Raw genomic sequence first — 9,354 nt, 5'->3', positions numbered from 1 at the left:
TACATACTCCCATGTATCTTGTGTTAGCATTTGTAGGGGTGAGTACAATTCTACACTGTCAACTGTGTACTGGAAGTGGCAACATTCAGGTCTGAGTATAACATTAAAATCACTGGCTACACCCCTAGCATCAGTTATGAGAAGTATACCAACCTTCTGACTTACACAATGGTGTCCATAGCAAACAAGCATGATCCCCACTTTGGAAAGCTGAAAGGGCTATGCCTACCTGACCTAGCAATTTATAGCATTTGGTTGCTATGACAGTGAGTACTACAAGTACCACACAGCAGGCTGCATGCAATTTCCAAAAGGTGGCCAACAATTGGTACAGAGGCCATCACATGCACATGTGCAGATACCTATAAAAGCAGGCTGTACTAGTTGTCCATACATGCAATCATTTCATTGCAGGTATGGAGAGAGAGGGGGGAGAGAGAGAGAGAGAGAGAGAGTGTGTTACAGATCAACACAACAGCAACAGGAAACAAAGAAGATATAAAAGAAAATATATTGAAAAAAATATATTGAAAAAATATATATATTGAAAAAAATATCTTGAAAAAATATATAGAAAAAGAAAATATATTGAAAAAATATATATTGAAAAAAAAGAAAATATATTGAAATGAAATTACCTGTGTGTCAAAGGCCAGGGTAGTGTATGGCTAGACATCTATAGGTCCTAGGGACAATAGTCTATAACTTACCTATGAACCGATACACACCCACATGTACTTGTTGCAATAATTGCTATGTGAGGTTGACTGAGTGTGATGATGAATGTGTTGGTGAATGTGTCAGAGTTCTGTATATGTGTGATAGCTAAGTGGGAAACTGTTTCTGTCATGGTATTATGTGTCCTAGCTGTGATCCCAGTAAAAGATGGGCATGCTATTGCTAGGCAGAAAAAGCAGTGTGCCATACAGTTTGACGTAGTCCGTCAGTGTCGACTGGGGTGTCCCATTGTAGGCTACAGCAGTACTTATTGAATGTTACTGCTGGTGAATCCAACCCCTGAATGAACTGTAGTACTACCTGAAGCTGTATGCCTAAACAGCACAGTATGGTGTATGTCCAAATGTCTTGAAACCACTGTTTTGTTTGTTCCCCATAGTTCTCACAGATGACATACCTCAGGCATAAGGTCTTGTAACTACTGACACACAGTACTGTATGGTACACAGGTAAAGTTCATGTGGGTTTCCATACCTTTGTGTCTTGTATGTATGTCTGATGTGTGTATGTGTATGCCTGTACCATGGCCTCGGTCATATGTGTGTTACAGGATATAGGTGCATATCTAGCAACAGGTATAGTGTAGTACAGCAGTATGCCACCTATATTAACGAATGAGCACATATGTTAGGCAGGGGTTTGCCATCAATGACTAGTGTGGTATACTGGTAATACTGTAACTGGACTTTACAATCATTGCAATGGATTACATGTTACGTTATGCATTAGCTTGATATATACCCCCTGTGGCTAGGTGGTGCATTGTGTCATATACAATGTACCATGTACTGTTGTATAGTCTTACATACTGGTTTATCTTTGTTGCTGTGCAAAACATGGTTTGATATATAAAGTGTGCCAGGCACTGTCAGGCAGATGTGGGTTGAGCACTGATAAGTGGCATTGAAAGTGTGTATCCTTTGACAGCCAATAGGTTGCTATATATGGCAGTTAATTGATATCTGTACTTTAGAATGTTAAGTGTGCCACGTGACTTGCTCACACATATTGTTTCATTGTCTTCCAGGGTCATGTCCCACCATTGTAATCCCTCATATAGCCCAGCAGAGGAGGAAGTGATTACAGCCACCATGGTTCAGCACTACGGCCTGCTGTTCTCAAGAACCAACCAGGACCAGCATGAGCGGACTGCACTGTGGCAAGACCTTGTCCATGGGGTAAATGACATAGGCATGCATAACCAGACATATGAGCAGGTATGCCATCACTGCAGTGATTTAATTAGACATCAATAACAAGTCCACCCGATATCCAAAGAAATTTATTAAATCCAACACAAGAGATAAGCGCTTTCATCACTAGGACTTCTACAGATTGATTTGCTTGGACTAAACGTCAGGGTCTCCAGAAAAGACATACACTCTTTTCTGGAGACCCTGACGTTTAGTCCAAGCAAATCAATCTGTAGAAGTCCTAGTGACGAAAGCGCTTATCTCTTGTGTTGGATTTAATACATTTCTTTGGATATCGGGTGGACTTGTTATTGGCGTTTCAGCAGTTTGTTCTTGTTTTATGGTGTGGTTTCTGCTGGAGGCGAGTTTCGTTCATTTAATTAGACATGTCCGGCAGCATGCATCTGATATCCATGGACAACAGCTTGCCACAGGTGGTGGGGTAGCCATCCACCCCCCCCCCCCCACCAGAGTGGAGGAGCTGCTCCTGAGCCAGGTGGCCCCTGGCCAACAACAACCACAACAACTAACATGCATCATCATGGAGGCCGGAGTCACCCAGCATGTTGACATGGAGCGTGCAGGTAACATGGCATAGCTGTACACTACTGTTACCTCTATTGGTAGATCATGCTTATGTGAGATGTGTACTGTGTAGTTACAAGATGTGGTGCCTAGTGTTGTGCAATAATAATAATTAGGAATATAATCTGCAGGCCTGTGACTGTCAACAGTCGTACTACTGTAAGATTGCAAACACACAGTAGCAATGCCATGGTTGTTGCCACTGACAAACTGTCTCATATCCTTGTAGGTCCCTCTGGTGTGACAGCAAGGCAGCAGACCCATGCTGGTGAGTGTGTTCTACATTTAATATTGCTAATTAAATGTGCATGTCATAGGTGAGGTGTAGGGCATGTACACGTCACACACCAGTGCATAACGCATGCTGTGCATGTTTGCTGTGACACTATGCACATCTCAGTAATGTGAGTAGCTGCCTCAAACACATGCAATACACAGAGCATTCCACACAATTGTGGCAACACTGTAGTGGATGTTGGATAGGCAGAGTTGATACACATGCACACAACATACACAAAGGTGTCATACGCAGTACACGTTAACATGCTACACATGGTGTATTCAGACACCCACTGTAAGGTCACACTCCAGTATCCCAAATGTCACCCACACAGCACACATAATATACCTGAGGGGTAGAGGCCTCTCATGTGGCTGTGCGACACTCTTCAACACATAACACATTCATGTTAGGCAATGCCCCCTATTGGGCACCTTACAAACCCATGTAACAACTGGCTGTGAAATGGTGAATGTAGCCATGGTACTGCAGTTCAGGTACAGCATGCTATGTGCCGGTCTGGCACACATTAGTAGCCTTGAGTGACCATATGATGCTGCATGATGATGGCTCATGGTGCTACACCCCATCCAGTTACAGTGGCCACAGTACTACACATATCATGAATTGCTATGCACTTCAATGTTGTGTGTGTGCAAACATATGCACCTACATACAATATGCATAGCAATCACCATTTGTACAAAGTGACACACATATGTCTTGTAATGCTTTTGAGTGTATAGGTCACATGACACACATTGTGTATGTGTGATGTTTCATGTTGCAGTTTTGTGGTAGCATGCCATGTCATGGCTGGCACTGGCATGTCCACAATATGTCCTACACTCACCATAACCACTGTACAATGGCTATGTTGAGCAACGGTATTCTGTCAGGTATACATGCACCACTCATCCTGTGTGCATACATAGCATGTATGTGCTAAACCTGTGTCCACAATCATCTGCTAAAGACACAGATGCTCTAATCAGAAATGGATATCTATGTGACACACTGATACACATCCAGCCATGGTATGTATACCTGTGACTGATGGTGCACAGGACATTGCAGAGCTTTTATTACTTGCACAGCAATGTTGTGTTCATGTACACATTGCGTTCCAGGGTGAGGCCATTCACTGAACAAAACACACATGCATCAAAGCCATGTTTACTGTTATTAGCAAAGGCTGTCTGCACTCACATTGCATGCTGTCGAGCAACACACATCCTGCATGCTGTCACGTTTGATATAAATGTTTGGCTTGTGATACTGTACCCCACCATCACATGCTATTGAGTATGTTCGAGATTGCTGGTGGTGTGTGTGTCTGTTTTAGTGAAGAGTATATTTGTGTGCATGTGTGCATGTGTTCATGTGTCCATGTGTTCATGTGTGCATGTGTTCATGTGTGCATGCGTGCATGTGCATGTGTTCATGTGTTCATGTGTTCATATGTGCATGTGTGCATGTGTTCATGTGTTCATGTGTGCATGTGTGCATGTTTGCATGTGTGCATGTGTGCCATCATGTACAGGTCGTGAAGTGTGTTTCCTGTCTTCCTCTAACAGGTGCTGATTTTGGGCTGGTTCAATGCAGCAGGGAAACTGATGTCACTGAGCATAATAGTGATAATTATGATAGGTGTGTTGAGGCACAGGCATGTTTGCCAGGGTCTGTCATTGGGCCACCAATCGACAGTACACAAGTGTCCACCCCATCCATGCACACAGTCATACTGCCAATACATCCATCACCAATGCCCTTAGCAGAGGGACAGCGTACAGTTGGCATTGGCCAGGACAGTGTGGTATCCATGGCAAATTCATCCTGACAAAGCAGCCATACCCAGATGTCTGGAAGGGTACCACATAGGCAGATGTCCAGGGGTCTTACAACCTCACGCATTTTCCAGGCTGTCATGGAGTTACAGTCACATATGGAACGGTACACCAGACAGGGACTAAGGGCACAGAGGGCACATAACACCGCCGTAATAGACAGTATCCATGACCTAGCTGGTGCCATCCATAATTACACTTAGGTCACTGATAGACGATGGGGAGAGCCATTAGATGTCCTCCACAATGTCATCTTCATGTGTCAGGACAGTGCTGGACAGTTGAGTCATTGATGTGGACGTATGCCAGCAACATCATCAGTTGGCAGTCGCCGCAGACGTCCCTCAAGCCACAGCCACTTCTATAGTGCTAGTACCAGCCCCAGCAATGTTGGGGGTGGGCTGTCCATAGAAAGTCCTAGAAGACCACGTGCACGTGGCTCTGGACTGTCCCAGCAGGAACCTGGGTCCAGTGTACATCCATCTACCTCTGGGGATAGTACCCAGTCTGGCTTAGTACCTGATAGTGTCAGTACCACCCCTGACAGGCACAGGTACTGTATCCATGGCCAGAGACAGTGATCTGTAAAGCCTCACAGGTACAGTCTTTGGCTGTCCCACAAATACCCATATATGGCAGCCACATGGTGGAACTGTGTGCATGCAGACACACGCACACATAATCCAGACACCTAGGGCTAACACATACCCACACACATTACATCAACATTGTCCCATACCAGTATTCTTGCCCCATACACACACACACACACACACACACACACACACACACACACGCATACATGTCGATTGGATGGCTCACTGTAGGCATCTGGCAAACCAACAACACACCCTGTGCATATGATGAAACCTGTGCCACCTCCTGTCATCTGTAATATCAATGCAGGAACAGGCTATCATGGTGCTGATGTACAGGGTGTCTTTATAGCAGTATACAATGTTAGCATCTTGTCAGCAGAAGAGTGTAATGATATGCTTGAAGGTGTAGCTGAGCAGGCATGATGCATTAAAGCTATGATTGTCATTGTAGTGTTGTTTACACCAATGTTAGTTCCGATTGTATATTGTCTGCCCACGTGCCACTTGGCTGATGTGTGCAGTATTGGCAGCATGTAGTGGACAGTATGTGTGGGATGTGTGTAGCACAGATTTGCAGGTGTACAGTTGTGAAAATGGTGGAGGTTCACTATCTGCATGTACGTGCATAGTGGACACATGGGCAGGGTGGCATGCTCTGTATTACACAGTAACACTCCATAGTTTCTATTGGTGGCCAGTATGCATTGTACTACACACATTTCGGAACCTGACTACACATGTGTGTATTACATGGTTTGACACTGTGCTGTGGGTGATACTGTTACTATCTGTCATTGTTTTGCATTCTGGTAGTATACATGACTTCAACAGCCTGACCATAACCAATTGTTAGATGATGTCTTGATGACAACTGACACAAAGATGTAAGACACACAGCAACATTTGGATCCTTCAGGTACTATACTATGCCAGTAACCAGTGGTATTCACCTGCACCCATTACTGAGCCCACTCCTGTTTGGCATATGGCTCTCTTAGGTACAAGCAATCACAGTAGGGATATGTCTGTCCACATCTGCTAATGCATACTGTGGGCTATACTGCATTCTCCAGGTGACACACACATCCTCCACAAGGGTATCATACAGACAGATACCTGTTGTCAAACCCATGCTGTAAAGCTATAGGCCAAACTAAGCATAGTCATCCACCTTTATGGAACATAGTATCCCCACAGTATCACAAAGGTAGTAGCCACCAACATGATGAACAGGTACTGATGTGTACATGCAACCTAGTGTTACATCATCTCTCCTTTGATAATTACATTCCCTAAGGTATTTTGAAATCCCTTGGTGGATCACATAAGCAATAAGGGGTCTGCATGCATGTCCACAAAGGTTGTTGTACACCTATAATGAATAGTCATCATTGACAGACTTTGCTGCGTTTGAACAGGTCTGACATATACCTCGGCCATAAACCCTCACTAACACAATTCAATAGAAACCGTAATGAGTGTGTGTGACATGGATGACCTAGACCAGGCATCACTGCAGTGGCTGGCCTTGTCACAAGCATACAGATGTGACCTAAGGTCTGGGAAGCAGCAGGACAATTTTGCAAAGATGACAGCTGTGTTCTTGGATAAAGCAGGGTTCCCACACATGCAATAATTGACGTAACATGTATGTATATGTATTTGCCTCACAGATACCTCACATGTGCAACGCCTACTGATATGTCATATAGTCGTAAAAGCAAAACCCACAACATATTGACCATCACTGTCACACACACTCACCAAGTGCAGGATTCAAACGCCTACCTAACTACTTCATGATACTAGAGGAGTATACATTACCATGACACGCTAGACACATTACTGGGAAGTTTTGTTTCCACAGGTATATTTGTAGGATGGTGACATCGTCAGACTTGACAAAGAAAGTATACCACTTGTAAGGTGTACTACTACTCTACAAAAAGGTTACTTCCCTCTAAAGTACTTATACACACACAACTGCTGTCAGGTGCAGGATTCAAACCCCTACCTAACAATTTCATGATATTAGAGGAGTACACATTAACATGTTGTGCTACACACATTTCTGGGAAGCCTTTTTTCCACAGGTATATTTGTAGGATGGTGACATCATCAGACTTGACAATGATTAGTATACCAGTTTTAAGGTGTTTTACTACTCTCCAAAAAGGTCGCTCCTTCCCAAGGAGACCACACACGAACACATAGATGTCAAGTGCAGGATTCAAACCCCTACTTTACTTCATGATACTAGAAGAGCACGTATTAACACGATATGCGATTCACATTACTGGGAAGTCTCTTTTTCACTGGTATATTTGTATGATGGTGACATCATCACACTTGACAATGATTAGTATACCACTTTTAAGGTGTTTTACTACTCTCCAAAAAGGTTGCTCTTTCCCAAGGAGACCACACACAAACACACACACACTTGTCAGGTGCAAGATTCAAAACCCTATCTAACTACTTCATGATACTAGAGGAGTGCACATTAACATGTCGTGCGATACACGTTACTGGGAAGTCTTTTTTTCCCACAGGTATATTTGTAGGATGGTGACATCATCAGATTTGACAATGATTAGTATACTACTTTTAAGGTGTTTTACTACTCTCCAAAAAGGTTGCTTCTTCCCAAGGAGACCACACACAGTTGCTAAGTGCAGGATTCAAACCCCTACCTAACTACTTCATGATACTAGAGGAGTAAGCATTAACACAACACGCTATGCACATTACTGTGAGTTCTCCTTTCCACATGTATATTTGTAGGATGGTGACATAATCAGACTATACAATGTGGGTTACATTAGGTGATATTAGGTGGGCTACATAGAAGGAATGTCTGAGCACTTTGGCCATATGACCATCAAAGGGGAGTTTGCTATCTACCTGTGTCCCCAGGGCCATAATGACTTTCTCCGTACATACTGGATTACCACCTATGTGGTAATTTGTGTGCACATTGTTTCACCCACAGGGGTGACTATGCATTCATTGGCATTCAGCTTGTGGGCATTGTTTTGACACCATGTATCAGTCTCTGTAAGACATTTCTGGAGGATGTCTGTGTCAGCCGTAGAGTCGATTATGGAGCACTGTTTGCAGTCATCTGCAAACCTGTTCAGCCATACATCTCCCGTGCTTGCCTGTACCTCTGAGCAGTATCTACTGAACAGGTGGGGTCCCAGGACCAAGACCTGTGGGATGTCATTTGTGACTGGCTTAGAGACGGACATAGCACCCGCAACTCTGAACATGTGTGTTTGATCTGTGAGCCACTTGGCCACCCATCCTGTGACATAGCTGTTAATGTTCAAGCTGGTACGCTTGTCCATGATGACAGAGTGGAGAATGGTGTAGAAAGTCCTTAGTGAGGTCCAGGTGGGCTGTGTGGACTACTTTCACCTCCATCTATGTCCATGGTAACTGTTTGACATGCCAACTAGATGTAGGAGACAGGATCTGCCTTTAACAAGGCAGAGATGTGTAGAGTCCAGTGTCTGGAGGTCTCCAGTGTCTTGGTTTATGGGTTCCATAACAATTTGCTCAATAGCTTTGTAGACCAGGCTGAGTAGACATATAGGGCAATGGTTTCCAGGTTTCAGTTTCAGTTTTCAGGTTCCAGGTTCTGTTGTTCTTTGTGGAGCTGGATGACTGTTAGTGTATGCTATTCTTTGGGTACATAGCCAGTGGTATGCTTGACTCTGGACAGTGGATGTAGGTGAGGGTGTAATTCCTTTTGGGCCGAGTGGAGGACGCAGCCTGGGACACCATCCAGTCCCATTGATGCTGTGTTCTTAGCTTTGGAGAGGGCTGTCTTTACCTGCATGTCCATGACGTCTGGGGTACAGCATCTTTCTGTGATGGACACAGGGCCATTTGGGGGTGATGGTGGGGAGTTTACACTGAACTTGTCCCCCTGGATGTGGGCAATGAGAGTTGGTTCAGTGTATTTCTTTCCTTTTTCAGTAGCTGACAGCATATTTGGAAGTTGACACCTACATGTCTGGTATAGCTACCAAAGGCTAGGTGGTTGTTATTCTTACATTTCTTGGCTATTTGTCTTTAGAAACAGTCCTTGGATTATTTTATGAGCG

This window comes from Protopterus annectens, chromosome 3.part0 (genome assembly GCF_019279795.1).
Source record: "Protopterus annectens isolate FY-2018-M chromosome 3.part0, PAN1.0, whole genome shotgun sequence".
Classification (NCBI taxonomy): domain Eukaryota; kingdom Metazoa; phylum Chordata; order Ceratodontiformes; family Protopteridae; genus Protopterus; species Protopterus annectens.
This window is presented reverse-complemented; position numbering follows the sequence as displayed.